The sequence below is a fragment of the Culex pipiens genome, chromosome 2, assembly GCF_016801865.2.
Source record: "Culex pipiens pallens isolate TS chromosome 2, TS_CPP_V2, whole genome shotgun sequence".
NCBI classification, from domain to species: domain Eukaryota; kingdom Metazoa; phylum Arthropoda; class Insecta; order Diptera; family Culicidae; genus Culex; species Culex pipiens.
Window position 1 is genome coordinate 204,052,611 of NC_068938.1, and position 19,646 is coordinate 204,072,256.

The following is a 19,646-nucleotide window of genomic DNA, read 5'->3' on the forward strand; positions in this document are numbered from 1 at the left end:
GTAGTCGAGCATGTACGTGTGTCAAACGCGTTCTGACCTGAAATCCCTTTGACCAGTTGTCCACTTACATCAATTTTCAGGCTGTGTCAAGATAGCACGACAAGATTAAAATTTCATTCATATGAAAAGTGACAACGAATAAAAATTCGATTTTTATTGCATATCTCTGGTTTGAAGGTCAAAAGTTGCGGCATTGGGAGCTGCACAAAATTGTGTTCTTGACTCAATTTTGGCCAACATGCGCGACCCGGGCAGACGGTAATAACAAAATTCATGTCATTTCAATAACAGATTTTGTTAAAATAACAGAAACTGTTATTGAATATTCTTGCAAATAATTTTTGGAAGAAAAAATAATAACAGTTTCTGTTATTTTAACAAAAAATGTTATTGGGAGGGTATTCAATTGGAATTGTGAAATAAGATAATAATAACAGTTTTAGTTATGTTTTTCCATTTAATTCCATAATAACAGGAACTGTTATTGGTATGATATTTCATCTGAAACTTGAAATAAGATGATAATAACAATTTAAGTTATGTTTTTCCATTTCATTGCATAATAACAGGAACTGTTATTTGTCTGATATTCCATTGAAAATTAGGAATAAGACGATAATAACAGTTTAAGTTATGTTTTTCATATTATTACACAATAACATGAACTGTAATGAGTTTGATATTTTTCGGTTCTGCAACTGTTGAAGAAGAGAAAATTTCTACTAATGTCCATAAAAAGTCAAGCTCAAACCATTAGCTTCCCGGTCAGGAGGTCGAAACAAAACCATAACAGAAAAATAATATTATATATTTTTTGTATCAAAATTGGGACTGAATCTTTAATTTGCCAAAATTTACATTTAAAGGTATCAGAATGTGCAAATCAATAATATATTTTATAATATTTTTGTTAACGAAAACGAAGTTGACTTTATAGCTGTCGGCCACCATTGCTAGTACCAACCACTAGTGTCTTCCTTTTTAACTACAAGGACTTCGCCGCCCTGGGCTCCTAAGTGTTTGAAAGTATGGCACGGAGCGACGGCGCCGAATACCCATATTTACACAAAGAATTTTAGAGCGCCCGCCGCGGGATTCGAACCAGTGACCTCTGGATTGTGAGTCCAGTGCGCGGTCCGATTGATCCACACGGGCGGGACAAATTTTTGTTAACGTGGAATTTTAAAATTTAGATTCCCCTGTGCTCTCTTATACTAACTAGACGGAAAACCCTCGGAAAAACCAGCAAGCTTAGTGCAATAGAGTACAGAGGCATCGATTTTTCAACTTTTTAGTACATATTTGTGCCTTAATTATATCCACTAAAAGTATCGCTGTCAAATATCACCGCTCATGGTAATATTAAAAACATTTGCTGAAAATGCTGCCTAATAAATAATCCTGGTTTATCGGTAAAAGAAAACGCAAATATGGTAAAATGTAGACTTATTTTATTAGGTCCTAAAAACAAATGTAAACTTTGAGTTTATCTCGCTCACACCCTATGTCAATGTTCATTGGAGTTCTCTCTCCCCCTACTTCTTCTCCTTTTCCTCCTTCTCGCCGTCCCTACCATCTTTCTCCTTCTCCTTACCGTTCATCTTCACTTACTGTGTATCGGTAAAATCCTCCTGGGCAAGGTCCGGCAGCAGGTTCAGGATGTCCTGCAGCTGGTACACGATCTGGTGGTTCACCGGCTGCTGCCCGATGCCGACCTTCAGCAGGTAGTTCTTGATTTTGCGCAACTTTGAACTTCAGTCCGCTGGCTGGTGATCTTCTGCGTCAAATTTCCGACGGTCCTCTTCCACTTTCTCCGCCCAGTTTCGCTCGGTACGTGCTCAAAGGTCTTCGACGTGGGACTGCCATCGTCATGCGCCTCCTCCACCGCGATATAAACCTCCGTCGGCAGACCCAGGTCATTCGGCTTGGCATCGATTAAGACGAGCACCGAGTAGTAGCGCCGGATCAGCTCATTGATGGAGATGTCGTTCTGGCTCAGCTTCGGGCCCGTTTGGTACCAGCCGTTCGCGGACGTTCACCTTTTTGAAAATACCATACGTGTGCTCCAGGTAGTCGTGGTCCAGGAACCACACCGATTTGTCCTTGTCGTCCCCGTCGAAGGGGACCACAAAGCTGTTGGACACGTCCAGCACGCCCTTGGCCTTCCAGCAGCCGAGCAGCTTCCGTTTAAAGTGGTCCACCACGCTCAGCAGCACCAGCGGGTGCACAATCACCTTCGCGGCGCTCGTTTCCGAAAGCATCTTGGTTGCGGGTTAGCTTCCTCGGTCAGGCGGAACAGGTTCTCAAAGATTCCGGCGGGGTTTTGCCTCAAATTCGTGCGAACAATTTTTATTTTGCAACCGGTAAATCTGAGGTTCGGAATTCGGATGATGATTGAGATTTTTCAGTTTAGGTTTTACTGTCAAACGTCTGTCACCTTGTCCCTTCAAATCAGGGTAGGATTTAGGGGATGTCTGAAAATTCTTACAGATATTTTATTACACTTTTACAGATTTTACAGATACAGTAACACAAAGGGACTCTTTTACCCATTTTGGAGTATACTCCAAAATTGGTTATTTACAATCCAAAAACAAACCTTCGAAAAAAACTTCTTATGCTTACACACTTTTATGCTCATTATTTTTAAACAGTATAAATTAATGCTACATTGAAAAAAAAATTATGTGAGTAATAACGCACAACATTACTTAGTTCCACCAAACAGTATACGTATGTTTACATTCAGTCTGCGCGCGTCGCAAAAGCAGCAGCAGCGACAGCAGCTGAGCGAGTTGTCGCAGTAGGCTGTGTTTTTTTGTGCCGTCGTGCCATTGTGTGTGTGTGTTTTGTTTACATTCACCGAGAGGTGATTGAATCGTCGGCGGAGGAGTCCACCGCCTCAATCAAAGCTACAGAAGCTGAGTTTCTCGATCCGATCGGGAGTTTTGATTGAAAGGTAAGCTATTGTTTTTTGCCTTTAATTAGGCAACAGTGATTATTTTTTAAACCATGCTTCAAAACCCCTCGTTGTCAACATCCACTGTCAAGCGACGGCGCCGCCGGCTCGGCGGCGGCTGTGGCGGCGGATGAAATGTCAAGGCAACCAAAACAAAACAAGTCAAAACTGCGCTGTTGTGTTTCGCATTTTTTTGTTTGTGATCCAATTAATAGGATTATTAATCTTAAAAGGTAAGCTTGTTGTTTGTTGGAATATTTATTTTCTTGAGTTTACAATTTGTTCTACTGCTTGCATCACTTGGCGTTGTTTCGGGCACCTGTTCCTTGAAAATGCAGAGTGTTTGTTCCAGAGATTCTATTTCACAACGAGTTTGTTCAGCGTTTAGTCTACTCATTTTGATTAGTCGTGAATACTTGTATCCTTGACATTATACCAAAAAGTATTTTTACATTTTCGAAACGTATTTGTTTATCAACATGTAAATAAGCATCATCATTGAAATTTAATCTTTTCCAGAACTTCATAATAAACATCGTGCTGTGAGCAACTTTTGGGATTCCCCGCAACTGCTATCAGAATGACTAATTCCTGCAACATTATCAACCAGCTGGAGCAGTTGAAGGAGCGCTGGATGAAGGCCAGCATGATGCTGTTGTAATTTAGAGCCTCTTCTGTCAGCATAGATGCCGAGCTGCCGAACAATGACATCTAGGACTTGCGGTTTCGGTTTTGAGCGGTTCTGGCGCCCATCGAGGAGGCGGACTCGCAGGACGTGAAAGGATTTACGGTGAGCAGCGTGGTGGAGGTGGATAGAACGGTGGACGGGACGTAAACGAGTTTCCTGGCGGGTACATGCGATCAGGAAGTGGGTGCGAAAGTTGGACGAGGAGAAGGAGGAGGAAAAGAGGACGAGGAACATGAAGAACCGAAATCGATCGTGGTCAAGCTGAGGTCGTACACAGCAAATTCTGATGTTCGTTTTCAGTTAATATTTACTGAAAACTGCACTACTGAAATTTTCAGTTAGTTTTTCGCTGAACTTTAGTAAAAATTTGTATGGAGCTGTCAAAGTTTGCTGAAATTTCAGCAAGTTTTCATTTACTGAAAATTTCAGTAGTGCAGATTTCAGTAAGTTTAACTGAATTCAGTAATGAGAAATTGGTGTGTAGGTTCGTTCTAAACCGGGCCAGCCGCAACGCGTTCGCAGTGAAAAGTGCTACAAGTTGTATGTTAGCAGGTCGATGTGCGTGCTGCACCTGCATTCAAAGCAACCGGACTCGTCCGAGTTCCGGTTCTGATGCGGGATGTGTCCGAAGTGGTTCTCCTCCGAGGACAAACAGCACGAGCCGGTGAATCCGAGCGACCAGAAGATGGTGCATCCGTGAAACTATTGTGATAAAAAGTAAGTGAATTTTGAAATCCTGATTTTTTTTATTAAAGGTCTCAAATTTTCTCTTCAGATCCAGCAATCTGGTCAACGTGCAGGCCCCATCGAGGCTGTCAACATCGGCGAGCGACCGTACTTAGGCGAAGACGTACCAAGGGACGGGAATCGTCGACTCGTTAAAGATGGTTGGCCGAAAAGTTTCAAACTAGAACTGACCAACCTGCGCAGTGTGTTCAAGTTAAAGAACGTGAGTATTTTTTTAAGTGAAAATGTATTAAAAAGTGTTAACATCACCTATAGGGTTCTTAAGTGGTGAAATTGCTCCGTTGAATCTAGTATTCGAAAACAACATCGAATTCTAGATTGAACAGAGCAAAACAAAATTGGTTTGTTCAAATTTACATTAGATTCATTGGAAATTTACACGATTTCAAAGGATTTTCAATTCGAATATTTACAATGAAAGTCATTTATCATGAAACTTTAAATAATGTCAATTTACAGGAACATTTTTTTCTGTGTAATTTGGAGTTATTTTTTTGCTGAAGAGAGTAGGTTGTTTTCAAATGAGTAATCCTAATTATTTTCAACTTTTTCAGAAAAGCGATTTTCAAAAGAGTTACAAACGCCGCCTGAAGAATATTATCAGATTTTATCTGTGGAGATGGATATCACCAACACGAACATCTTTAGATAAGTGCATTAATTGTTTTCTTTTGAAAGAATATGACACTTTGTGATCATTTTTTTTAATTTTTAGGTTGAACATCAACTAGGACCAAATTTGACGGTAAGTCAGTACAGTTTTAAGCTTTCAACCAACACACTAAAAAGTTAAAAATCAATAAAAAAATTGCGAAATGTGTATCAAAGATACCTTTTTCAAAACATATTTTGATATCAGCATTAGCATTATTTTGACATTTTTTTTCAGATTCAAATTTCTATGTGATAAAATAATAACACTTTTTGTTATGCAATCAATCCATATAAATAACAGTTTTTGTTATTTGGGTGCTCCCCATCCACCGCTCAGAATAACAAACCTTGTTATTCTATTGTTCTGGATTCTATGTTATTAGTATGTTATTGCAATAACAGAGCAATAACGATTTGAGTTATTTTTCGAACAAATCTTTGTTATGGAAATTTGTTATTTTAACAACTAATCCGATCATCCCAATAACGGATTTTGATCTTCTCACAATATCAAAAACTGACCTTCCCAAGTTATTTCCGTCTGCTCGGGGAGCGACAAGATGTAACAACAACGACGAGTTGATTTTTTCCCCATATTTTTTTTTTCTAATTTCAACTCGAATTTGAGTTTTTTTTTATTTTACTATGGCCGTTGCGAATATTTTTCAAAATTTCTGTCACCCCTCTTTTCGAAATAGGTCCGAAAAAACAGTGGGCAAAGAAATATGTTTTCCAAAAAACATCAAAATTTCAATGGATATAGAAGTCTAATCAAGTGATATCAATCTAAATTTTTTATTTATTATGTTTGGGCTCGTTTAAACATATTTTGAACTTTTATGAAATTACAACGCAAAAACTTTAATATTAAGAAATCTTGGAAATTAATGATTGCAAAACAACTGGTCAGGTGTTTAATGCATTTTGAAACACTTTATTCATAAATATATTGATACCGTGGCCTGTAAATTAAATTTTTCGACATTTTTGTAACCTGAAATATTGCAGTCCTGCACTGACGGTTGGTTTTGACTCGTTAACCTTGGTAAATTCAGAACTTTTCATAATCTAATTTGAGATCTATATTTTTTGTAGTCTTTTTAAAATGAGTAGTTTTATGAAAAAATCAGGATTTTGAAAGGTGAGTTAAGATTTTTACATTGATGGTTCATTTTACACATGGTTTATCACTTTTCCAAAAAAACTTGTTTTTTACTGTTTTTGTGTGTGTTTTGATAATTACAATTTGCCAGACTTTAAGAAAGAAATTTGAGATTTTTTATGTGTAGCACAATGTTGACTCAGAAATAGTTTGAATATTGTTTTAAATAAAACAATAACTGTAAATGTCGTTATTAAATAATTACATTGACAGCTGTGATATTAAACTCAATATTTGTATCAGATTTTGGAAAATTGGTTTCAGTTAAAACAAGATTTTCAATTTGCAACCTTATCTGATAAATTTACAGTTCACCATTCATTTTGCATTTTTCTTTATTTTCATGAAATGTACAATTTTTTGGACTGGGAGCGGCCGTGGCTGACTGGTTACGGTGTTCGCTTTGTAAGCGAATGGTTCTGGGTTCGATTCCCATCTGTTCCCAACGAGAAAGTTAAGTACTTAGAATTTGAAATGATGAATATGAACGAAAAATCAAAGTCGCTCAAGGCGGGGTTCGATCCCCCGTCCTTTGGGTTGGTAAGCAAAAATGCTAACCACTAGGCCATGACGACTTGGTAAGCTAGGACTGGAATTAGGAATACTGTTACAGAGAGTTGTGGCGCTATAACCACGGCAAATAGTGTCCAGGGCATTCGTGGAAATACAATGTCCCATCCCAGAGGGTCCCGGAGTACCAAACCTTCTTAGCATGGTGCTTCCAACGAATATAACCAAATCTCGGAGCGTATGGTGGTGTGTCCCCACGCTTCTTCCTCCCCTGTCGATTCAGAATTGTGTTGTTGTTCGAACACTCAGTGCTCAAACTCAACCCAATTACGAATCATCTCTGCGATATGGCTTTACGCAGTAGGCCTGGCCGCTTTAACGCTTGTGATGTTTCAATGCATTCTAATGCAATGGCGCACTGCAAATGTTAATAAATGACAAGAAGAGTGCTAGGCGTCATCTAACCTAAGGCACTCTCCAGGATCCCTTCGAAAGATTGGCTGCGCTAGGGTCTGATTAGATTAGATTAGATTTCATGAAATAAACAATTTTTTGGAATGGTCATATAAAATAAGCATGTGAATATGTATTCGAAAATCTGTATTTAAAAAGTAATTTTAACATCAGTTCGACAAAGTTTAAGGTTATGATTAATACTTTTTAGAAAAAATTTAAGGAAAAAACACATTTTCAATTTGACTTTTTATCACGTAAATTTCCCAAAAAAACTTATTTTGATTAATTTTTTGATATTTTTTATTTGTTTTTGAAGGTCCAAATCACAAATAAAAAAAAAACAATTGGAGGTAAACACCAAATTAACAGTTGAAAATGACTTCACACATGGATCATTCCGGGTCAACTGGGTACACCATTAGACTCGACCTTCGCCAATTTGGACCAAACTTGGAGGGAACGATCATCTATTGATAATTAACATAAGCCCTCTTTTATGACGATTTTCTAAAAAACTCTTTTTCTTTTAATCATAACTCTGTAGCTATTTGAGCAAAAGACTTTCTACAGAATGATTTTTTATAGAAAATTATTCAAGGAATTCGATAAAAATAAAATTTCAACCCTTAAATGCCCACTAATATTATATTTTAACGTTTTATGTATTAAAATTCAGTTTTGACCAATTCCTTATATTTTTAACTGATTTTTTTTAACATCGTAATGTTCCCCAGACAATTTCACATAATAATCAATGTAGACCTCAAACTAAAATGTACTATTGGCGAGATACAGCGATTTTACTGAAAAAAAAGTTTGATTTTGCGCAGCACTCGGAAGTACATGGTGTACTTTTCAACAAAAAGGGACGAATCCCGCATAGTTCGGTTTTTATATGTGGAAAACTTATTTCGGATTTCAATTCATAGGACAGCGTGCAGCGCAAAATCAAGCTTTTTCAGTAAAATCGCTGTATCTCGCCAATAGTTCATTTTAGTTTGAGGTCTACATTGATTATTATGTAAAATTGTCCGGGAAACACGATGGTGATAAAATAAAACAAATAAAAATATAAGGAATTGGTCAAAACAGAATTTTAAAACATAAAATATAATATAAGTCGGCATTTAAGGGTTGAAATTTTATTTTTATCGAATTCTTTGAATAATTTCCTTTAGAATGCAACCTGTTTAAAGTCTTTAGCACAAATAGTTATGATTCAGGCCGATGCAATTATTTAAAAAAGTTTTTGTCCCTCGGCCCAGGCCGTGGTCAAGGGGGGGGGGGGGCAAAAAAATAAAAAAATATAAAAATTTAAATAACAAGCCATAGTCTTCACATTTAAATGAAAAAAGTGTTTTAAAATGCATTTCACACTAGTTCAGTTGTTTTGCAATCATTAGTTTTCAAAAAATCTAAGATCTGACAAAAACAAAAATTATATCGAAAAAAAAGATTTTGCATCGAACATTTTCAAAAAATCTTAAGATTTTTTAATAAACCCAAACATGCTAAAAATGATTTTAAACGCAGAAGAATGTATTTTAATTTTATTTCAGCTGGTTGCACTTGAATTTTCATTGAAATTTTGAAGTTTATTGTAAAAATATTTTTTTTTTGCCCCCTGATTTTTCGGGCCAATTTTGAAGGGGGGGTGACAAAAACTTTTAAAAATATTTGTACCAGCCTAAAAGAAAAGTAAGTTTTTTAGAAAATCGTCAAAAAAGAGGGCGGTGCCAAAAATAGAGCGCTGGTCCAATCAGCACCATACTTGAGATTTCTGTTAACTATCGATAGATGAACGTTCTCTGCAAATTTGAACAAAATTGGTGAAGGTCGAGTCCAAAAGTGTACCCAGTTGACCCGGAATGACCCACATTTTTTTTAAGTGCTCAATTTTAAAGTTAGTGGCATTCAAGGTGAAATTTTTCGAGAATTTTTTTTGGGTCGATTTTTAAACGTAGAAATTTAAACTTTGTGAATTTTGTTGCTTTTTTCAATTCAACTTTTTCTCACAAGAAGACATTTATTTTGCCCAATTTGTCACTCTTACTTTTCACGACTCTTGCCACAAGGAACTCAATAATTGGATCGTCAACAGCTGTTTTCACTCGTCCCTCCCCCGGCAGCACTCTATTATTACTGCTGATCTTGCCACTTTATGCGTTTGCATAAATTCGCATTAATTCGCAACTTCCTCCAGACACACATTCGCTGCACATGCACTGTAAGTGAGTGAGTGAGTGTAATGTTTGCAGAAATCCGAGCCGCATAATCAATTGTTTGCCCCCCTCCAGGGCTCTTAATAGGGTCAGCCACCCTCAAAATGAGCAAGAGGGAGGGAAATTTCCCATTGTCAAGTGAAAATCTGTCATAATTTATGCACACACACAAGCATCGATTTCCGGAGGTGTGTTTACTCAGGTGGTTTGGCCTCCCTTTTGTTTGTGATCTCCCACGTGTCCTTTCAGAGGGGAGGAGGCGCGGGGTCATCCACTTTGTGGCCTAATGGCACGTTATGTGCTTTCAATGGCAAGAGTGATTAGAGGGCAGCCTTTAGTTTTGGCTGAAACAATGGGATGTGTTGAGGCTCTGGGGTTTCGTCGAACAATCCAAACATTAGCTGATTGATTGTGTCAAGATTTGATGGAAGGTGGCCAGCGCTGGTGGTATTTACTTACTAAGTAGAGTCTATTGTTGGTGGATATTGAGTGTGGTTACCTGGAAGGAAACAGACGGGAAATAATTAGTTAATGATAAACTGGAGGAAATCAACTGAATTCAAGACAATGTGATCAATTTCAATGAAATCACAAGAAATTTTCCAAAAAAACACTCTTATTTATTTTGTTGTCAAATTTAATATCATTACCCACAACTTGAAACGACCTCGACAGACGAATTAACCCGTCTAAACAATGAACATTTTAAAGCTCGAAACCATTGCATCAAGTTGCGTTTCTTTTCGATGCGCTCCTTCAAACAACTTAGTTCAAGCCATTAGCCCTTCCCACATCACCCTCTTCTCCGCCACAACTTCAAACCTCAAAAAACCCCCACGTGCGATTATGTTTCGCGCTGCAACTAATGAATAATAAAAAGTAAGGTGAGCCAACTGATCCAGTTTCCAGTGAGGCGAGAAGAAGGGAGGGGGCGCGCGTGCCCAAAGCTTGCTTCCAAAAAGCTTCGAGCTACTAACCGACTCTGTTTTTTTTTAATTTTATTTGCGCTACTAAAACGCAAGCCGGTCGGTGGTGGCGGCGCTAGGAAGCTTGGATTAGTTGGTGAGCTGAAAGAGGTGTAACTTTTTTTAGCTTCTTTCATTTCTTGCATTCGAGGCTCATCGACGTCAAGGGGGGGGGTTGCAGAATTACGCGAGCTATTAATGTATTCGGGTTTGTTGGGGTAGTTTGGTACAATTAGAACAGGAGTTGTGAGTTAGTTTTTTTTTCTATGAAAACTGGTTCAAAATTTTAAAGTTTCACTAAATTACGAAATATCACTTTCTAGAAATGATAGAAAAAGTATCTTACAGACAAGATGATTTTCAGAAAAAGTAATATTAAGGTCGATATGACATAAAGATGCCATTTAACAATTAATTTAAGACTTAAGTAAAATCACGTCATAAATAGCTCAAGCAAGCAAGCAAGTGACCAAAGAGAACATTTTGCATCATTTGTTCGCCCAAACAAGTCTCCATATTTTTTCCAGTTGATCAAAATTCGGTAAATTGATGTCTTCCACAAAATTTGTATAGATTTGTTAAAACTTCTTAGAAAAAAATTTACAATCTGATAAAAATCCCCTTTTTTCAGTTCGGCTTTTCAGCAAAAACAAGAATTCCGCAAAATAACTTTTATTTTAATCTATTTTTTTGGATAAGTTTAAGATTGCAAAAATTGGCATCTTTTAAAAATTCAAAAGTCAGAATCACAAGCGTGCGCAGGGTGGGGCAACATGGGGCAACTGCCCCACCATCCTCAGAAATTTGTTCTAAGCTTGGTCAGGGGGTGTTCACATATGACGTATATTTCAAAACGTCCATGTTATTGTCCCACCTTCCTTAAAGAGCTGGGCACGCTAGTGGTCAGAATCAATTTGGCAGTGATGTCAATTATTTGAAAAAAAAAATCGAGATTTTTGAAAAACAGGGAAATAGTATAAAACCTTGAATGATTTCATTTTAAGATATAAAGCAAAATTGGCAATCAAAAAGTACTTCACATTAAATTTGGTATCGTGTACCGTTTTCAAGCCGTTTTAATTAATGTTTTATCAAAACGTTACTTTTTTACCATGACTGCTGACCACCCTTTACCATTTCTCAACATTTTTTTTCGAAAAGAAATGAACATATCTTGCAAAATAAAACAGAAAAAAATATTTTTTTTCTTTAAATCTGAATTTTTTTCAAAGGAAAAAAGGTAAATATGCTTTCGATTTTCATGGTCAATAAATAAATTATCAATTAATTTTCGGTTCTTTGAAGTACATTTTTTTAATCTTCATTTATTTGATTTGGTTTATTTAAAAATTTGAAGAATGGAATTTTTTTCATGCAGCAGCTAAAATTTGAAGTAAAATTCTTTACAATTTGTACATCATTTCTGATATATTTGTTTTTTTTTTTTCACAAGGGTCGAAAAGTTCTCTATTTATATAAAAAAATACATCAATGTACATTATATAGTTTCAAATTGTTAACAATTTAATATAAAAGTTTGCCAATGCAACATTTAAAATTTCAGCAATAATTATTCTTTATCTCTCAATATTTTGAATTTTTGAATGTAAAAATTAAATGTGCATTTTCCTCTTAAAATACAATTTGAGTCGGTATTAAGTGCCAATATGAATTTTTAAATATATTTAGCAGGAAAATCTGATATTAACAAAAAAAGTTTACCACTTTGAAAACGAATTATCGGCATTTAAAAAATAGTTTTTCCAGAAAAATCCAAAAAAGACTTAACCTTTCTTTGTGTGGCGCATTTAATTTACAAGAGGGCTGATATTAATTTGGTTAAGAAGATTTTAAAGGTTTTTTTTATAATTTTTTGTTTTTATTATTACATAATTCAAAATTACAAATGCTTTATTACGAAATCAATACATTTGCTTTTTTTTCATAAATCCTCATATTTTTTCAATCCTACAATATTTTTTGCAAATATCAACAAATTTTTTTATAGGTCAGTTGCAAGTTCGTTCAAAGTGTAAAAATGTAAAATATTGAAAATATTTGCATTAGCCTTATTCTGAAACAAAAATATCACAAAATTCTTTGTACAATTTGCATTTACTGTATTGACAGTTATGTACTACTAAAACGCTCAATCAAACCACAAACTTGATACGTGTTTGCAATAATACTTCTGTTATACATTTGTGAAATTTCAATAAATTCACTATATTTTTTTCAAAGATCTTTAATATATCTGAGTAATACTTCACAAGTTATCAGAATTTTAATAAGAAGTTTTTTGAAAAATTAGGATTTTGACCATTTTTGACCAGTTTTTCGAATGTTTAACCCCAAAAACTCAATCGTGTGCTTTTGAAAGTATTTTTTTTCGGAAAGGTCAGCTAATTTTGCATAAGAATGACCCCTTGGACGATTGTTGTGGCTCGTGCACTGCTTGTATGTGGGGATTTTTCGAAAATAAAAAAAAAACAAACCGGATACACTCACTAATCACAAAAATATTTTTTTTTGAAAACAAAAAATCTGATTCTCGCAATGCACTAGTCACAACAATCGTCCAAGGGGTAATTCTTATGCAAAATTAACTGAAATTTCAAAAAAATACTTTCAAAAGCACACGATTGAGTTTTTGGAGTCAAAAATTCGAAAAACTGGTCAAAAATGGTCAAAATCATAACTTTTTCAAAAAAAAAAATTTGATAAAATTCTGATAACTCGTGAAGAATTCTTGCAAAATCCTTATGTTTATTTATCAAAAAAATTGTTTTTGTCTGCTCTACAACTGTAGAACATTGTTACACTCTAAAATGTAACCCTGCAAAGTTAGAAAAAACACGTTATTTCAAATTGAAAAATTTTGCTCTAAATGAAAAAATGACCCTCCTGGGTTGTTTCAGATTCGAAAAATTAAATTAAATTTCCCATAAAATGACATGTTCACGATTTTTGACAGTTGAGTAACGAGAAATGGCAGCGATTTTAAATCCATTTTTTAACTTTTTTTGATGAAAAATACGATTTTTCGGAATTTTGAGTAAGTTATCAAATCGGGCGTCTTATTTTACACAAAAGTCCCTTTGACATCATATTTCTATCTCTTCACGGTTGCGAGCTACAAATCGCTGAAAAACGTGTCTTAGTAAAAAACCAAAAAAAAAATGAAAGGGGTTGTACCGCCCCACCGTCATGAAAGATCGAAAAATGGACCTTGGATTCGTGATCAGGAACCAAAATAACCCCTTAAAGCAAAATTTCACGCAAATTGAAGAGGGTTCGGGGCAACTGCTGTGTGAGTTGGCGGAGAATGACCCATCTGAAATTTAATTTAGGCAAAAAAATGAATGTTTCAAAATTTATAATAAAAATAATAATTAAAAATACATTTTCCAGTCAAAAGAAACTAGGAAATATTTTAGATTTTTTATTTGAAATCTCTGTGTCGTCTACAATTTTTTGCCCATGATTAAAAAAAATCTTCATAATTTTAAATTAAAATGCATCTTTAAAAGCGTATTTATTTATTGCAATGAGAAACATTTTAAAATTATTTATTTTGCAATTTGCTGAGAAACTACTCATTTTAGAGTCAATCTAGAATGACCCAACGGCATACTCTTCATTATCAAAAAAATGTTCTTTTCAGCATCAATTTGAGTGTCATTTTTATCAAATTTTAATGGGGTTGCTTAACTTATTTTTTTTTCAGCACTCATCATATAAATCTGACTGAAAAAATGTTGCCAGCTTGGTGCACAATTCATTATTAAAATATTTACATTTAAACAAAAAAAATACATAAAATTTTCATTATTGAAATTAAAGAAAAATCTAAAACAATGAATAATCAAAAAACATACCTAAGCAATATTTTTTTAACAATAAATACATCAAAGAATTCATGTCAATATTATGAATCTAACTTTATATCTGTGTCCGATCTGTGGTCTTTTAAATCTTATGACGCCAAATTTTATGAGAAATGCAAAATAAACCTTGTAGATTTGTCCAAAATAGTGAATGGTCCAGTTCATATTCTTACCTCCCAGATTGTTAAAGTAAAATATATTTCAGATGCTTCATATTGAAGTTTTAAATTTTCAAAATAGATTAAATATCAATCAATATTAAAATAAATTGTTGAAATACTTAACATAATTAAAAATATTTGAAACTTTATAATCCATAACAAAAAACGAAACTGTATTTTTTTAACGAATCAAATTATAAACTTAATTTTTATCTGCTTTTTATATGATTTGAAATACACTTAAAATAAAATCAAATCATGCTAAGCTATTGCCAAACTACCCCCAAACCATTTCACACCCAAACTTTGTTGCTTTCGGGGGGGAATCCATACGGCATCGTCATGATGAATGTAACAACATGCAACTTCGCCAAACCCTCGATCGCCGGCAGCAGCAACAGCAGGTCTAAGACGTTGAATGGATAGTTGTAAAATTTAATTAATTCTCGTTCACGTCGAGTTATGATTTTTCTATGGCTTTCAGGTTCGAAGTTATGGGCCGGAGATTTGCCGGTTGATTTGTGTGTTATTTGGTATTCCGGGGGCGCTTTTTTTTGTTGCTGGTTAGCCACGGGGTAGCATCATAATGTGGGGTTTTCGGCCGAGGATCGTTTAAAGTGGAGCACTTTTTTTCGGGGGGTTTGATTTGCTTTATCAATAACCTAAAATTAGTTGGATAATAGTGCTGCAAGCAAATGCAAACGTAACGTTTTTGAGCAGTGAAATTGAAAAAAATGATCTCAATTTTCAAGCATTAATGACAATTGTTCCAACGTGCCCTTTTGCCTCCAGGGGAAAATAATATCCCAAAAAAAACCATATCCCTCAAGGTGTCAACCCCGGTTGACCCTCACAGTCGTCATCATTACCCCAATTGCCGTCGTGACCTGAATTCCTTCTCCGCCCATATCGATCACCTACAGCAGCAGCCACAAGGGAGTTGCATAATGACACCACAATTATCCATCATTACGGCCACACTTCAATCGCGAGCGGCAACCCCGAAAGGAACCGAAATTGCCTCCCCAAAAGTGCGCGATCTGCAAAGTAACAATGCAAACCGCAATACTTTTTGACCGAATCCGAAAAACCTGACCTGACTTCCAGCGCAAAACTGACCCCCCTTTTGGGGTCATTCTTTGTCGTCACAATTTGTCGAATAATTTATTGCACAAATGAGGCTTTCACTTTTCGCTTATTTTTATTGAATAATTGTCGCCGCAATCCCCACATCGATATGCGAATAAAAAAAGTGCCTTGCATGGTCGAATCTCGATAAAATGTTAAAAAACTGTAACGACGTAACGAGTCTTCGATGAGGTCGACGGGGGGGAAAAAAGCACGGTGGCCATAAATTATCTTACGGCCACGCCACCGACAACATGATGTGAAAATTAATTTTAAAGTACTGCCGCCCCCCTTCGGCATGGTGTGTGTGTGGCGACAAATTTTCCGACTTGGACGGAAGTGCTGGCGTGGAAAAAGTGAGCAACCCTTGAAAGACAAGTCAAAAAAAAATAATTAGAAAAGTACAACTTGAAAAAATCACAAAATAAAATGAATTTTAATGTTTCAAATGAGAATTTTCGAATTTAAATGTACAAAAAAATAAACAAAAAAAAAACAATCAAAGGTTACAAATTTCCCCCACAAGCAGCAGCATCTTCGAGGCAGCAGAGCCAGTCGAGCAAATCGAGCCGTAATCGACCAATTAATCGGTGGACATGAAAGGTTTGCAAGCAAAAAAAAAAGAAGCCCGGGAAAATAATTTACTTTGCCGTGATGCTGCAAATTGTGCGACACGTGTGTGAGGGAGTTTGGTGGACGGTGGAAAAAAGGGCTGCTCTCTTGAGGCGATGGAAAAGTGAGTTGCATAAGAGCGGTGGCTTTTTGTTAATTTTTTTATGTTGATAAAGAGGCCCTTTTTGTGTCACCGATGACAGGATGATTAATTGGTTGCATGGGGAAATGTTTGCGAGTTAATTGTAACTGATAGCAAAAATAAGAAACAATTGTTGTTTGGTTGCCCGTTGTCTTGGAATTCACACAATAATGTCAAAATGGTTATACGCCCTTTTGAGATGTTGCTTCAAAAATAATTCTGAATTCTCCCATATTTTTTGTGCAAAGAAAATACTTTCGGTAAAATGTCCATTCGGACAAATTTCCTTTCGGTGAAACGACCTTTGCCGACCATCCCAATTCAGTGAAATGACCTTCAACGAAATGTCGATTCAGCAAAAAGACAATTCAGCGAAATATACCAGACCAGAAAAAATAAAATATGCTTCAAAAAAAGAATAGAAAAGCTAAAAAAACTTAAACCAACCTTCATTTTAATTTTGATGAGTAAGAGCTCTTTGTTTGCAATGTTTATTCTTTAATGTAAAACGGGGTGACTTTGATAGGGGTGTTTTTGATAGGTTTTTTCCGCAAAATAAAGAGTACAATTAAAATACGTACGGAATTGTTTAGAATCATAGAGAAGTTTTCAAAGTACCTAAAAAAAACTTTTCTAAAAATTTTGTAAATTTGAAAAAGTAAGTTAACTATAAAAAAGAAAATGTTGATGAAAGTCATTATTTTAAACTTCTCAAAGTATCATGATTTTCTCAATGAACATTATTTAGAACCGGAAAACGGAATGCATTTTCGGATTGTTTGCGCAATTTTTCACTAGGAGAAGGTTAAATAAGTAAGTAAATAATAAATAATATGTGTTTTTGAAACACAATTTAAAAAATCTTCAAATTTATTGCCAATTTCAATTGAACATTCCGGAATTTTAACTTTTTTTCTAAACTCTATTGAAAAAAACTTTCTTTTTGTCGCCTGCCCCAGTACATGTTTAAAAATAATAATCTTGAGAAAAACCTTACCTGTTGGAAAATATTCCAAAATTAAATTGTAATCCTATCAAAGTCACCCCGGTTTACGGTATGTTTGGTTGACTCAACAAGTGTGTTATGATAACTTTTAAAAAGATTATTCATATAATTTTGTTTAGTAAATTATATATTGTTTAAGATACAGTTTACTTTCTTTGAGTTATTGCATTGACAATGGTACAGCGGCCGTAGATTTAAATATTACATATTTGAAGTAAGCTATTTGAAGGGGTTAAAATTTTAGTAGATTAAAATATATTAAGCACTCAGATACGGCTATTTAAAACAATAATAGTTTTTTATCAGATTTTCTTTGAAATCTTTCTGAGTTAATTATATTTTTATTCCCTTAAATTATTTGTTTGTAGAATTACAAAAGCAATGAGAAAATGAAAACTTCATTTATTTAAGATATAATTTATGATCCTAAAAATCAGGCCTTATTTAGAATATTAAAAATTGATATCGAGCCCCACGAAATTTGACAAAATTGTTAAAAGGTTGATAATTTTTTTGAAAATTTAAGGATTTTATTATTAATAATATTTTTGCTTCTTGATATTTTTAAGTAATTTTTTTTGAGAGAGAAAAAGAGAGGGAGGGAGATTAATATTTTAAAGAAGATTTACATAAAGTTTAAAAAGTTTTCGAAATTGTATTATAAGGAAAAATTTAAAAAAAAAAATCCAATTGTAAGCTTCACACAAAATATTACTAAGATTTACATTACTAGGATTTATTTTTCTTGAAAAAAATAACAAATATAAAATAACCAATTTACAGAAAAACTGAATATAATTAATTTAAAAAAAACTATAGAGCATAGAACTAATTTTAAAAAATCCGTTTATGATTTAATTTTGTTCATTTATCTTTAGTTTTTTTCATTTTTTATAAGCATTTCTTGCCGTCCATTTAATTAAGGCATATCACTTTTGTAAACAGGAGTGTTTCTCTATGACATCTTTTGCCAACTTTAATTTGCGTACCTCCGAAAATAGGTACATCTTGTATGTCAGAACAAATGTTTTATTTTACCTCCAAAAATGTGTGATGTAATGTCACTTTTTCAGTCTTAATTGAGGTAACATTACATCATAAGAGAGGTAATCTTCAACACCTTCCAAAATTACACAATTTTCCACTGTGCGCATTCTTGTTTACAAAATGTTTGTGCCCTTCCGAAATGTTAGGCTCTACTTTTACAACCTTTAAGATTTTGTTTAAAAATGTCTCATAAACATAGTGAAGCATATAATTTATAGGACCTTTTTGTTTCTTTCTTTTTTTCGAGACATATAATTTTTTTTATAAATATTTTGAGCCATTCAAAAAAAAAATCGCTGCAAGCAATGTCTAACATTATTTTAGGGAAAAACTTGTCTAGTATTACTCAAAAATATTGCGAATGATATTCAAACATCTGACTAGAGACGACTCAACACTGATGACGTCATTCGAATCATCGTCCAGTGTGTTTTTAAAGAAGTTTTAAAAAATATATTTATTAATCGATTTTTTTTCATTTCGAACAAAAAAATTAATTTAAAGATTTCGTGTTTTTTCTAACATTGCTGGAATATTTGTCAGAATTTTACAATGTTATACAAAGTTGTATAGTAGACAATTTTCATTACGAAATATTGTGATTTTACGAAAAAAATGTTTTGAAAATGTAATTTTTTCAATTCCGTCGTGAAACCACTTCCTTTTCCTGTCATTCTTGAACGACGAAACAGCCTGCTTTTTTGTACCAAAAATTACAGAATCGCACTGAAATGGATGCTGAATAGTTGAACTTTTCATTGACGATTCATTGACTCAATGCATGGACATTAGGGTGTAATATGGTTGAATGGAAAAAATAAAGTTGTCAAATTTTAGCACTTTTTCAGTTCCTTTTGGGGTTCTAAACAACTCCCCAAAGTTTGGGACCGATTAGTTTAGTCCTCACTTTGCGCAAAGCGATTCAATTTTCCATGTAAATTTGTATGGAGAAAACATTTTTTTTTAATTTTAATATTTATCAAATCCACGTTTCATGCTATATCAAAACCAAACTCATATTCAGATGCTCTGAAATGTCCTCTACAACTTTTCCAAAGAGAGTATGGTGCTAGCTTGCGCCTAAAAAAAGATATAGCGTGTTCAAAACTCGTCTAAAACTTGTTTTTGCTCGAAAATCACGTTTTAGACGAGTTTTGAGTACGCTATATCTTCTTTCAGGAGCAAGATAGCACCATACTCTCTTGCGCAAAGTTGTAGAGCACATTCCAGAGCATCCGAATATGAATTCGGTTTTTGTACGGCGTGAAACGTAGATTTTATAAATATCAAAATTCAAAAA

General features: G+C 34.5%; 1 protein-coding gene, 1 long non-coding RNA gene and 1 pseudogene across 5 annotated transcripts in view; 1 reads left to right on the plus strand and 2 right to left on the minus strand.

The window, feature by feature from the left end:
• LOC120416358 (uncharacterized) overlaps positions 1-19,646 on the minus strand; it is a 221,116-nt gene that overhangs the window by 179,276 nt on the left and 22,194 nt on the right. The window lies entirely within an intron of this gene.
• On the minus strand, positions 1,435-2,422 carry LOC120416360 (26S proteasome non-ATPase regulatory subunit 7-like; annotated as a pseudogene).
• On the plus strand, positions 2,771-4,652 carry LOC120416361 (uncharacterized). Its single transcript, XR_008212246.1, has 3 exons — positions 2,771-2,959; positions 3,479-4,364; positions 4,423-4,652. It is a non-coding gene; the product is annotated as an uncharacterized LOC120416361 (long non-coding RNA).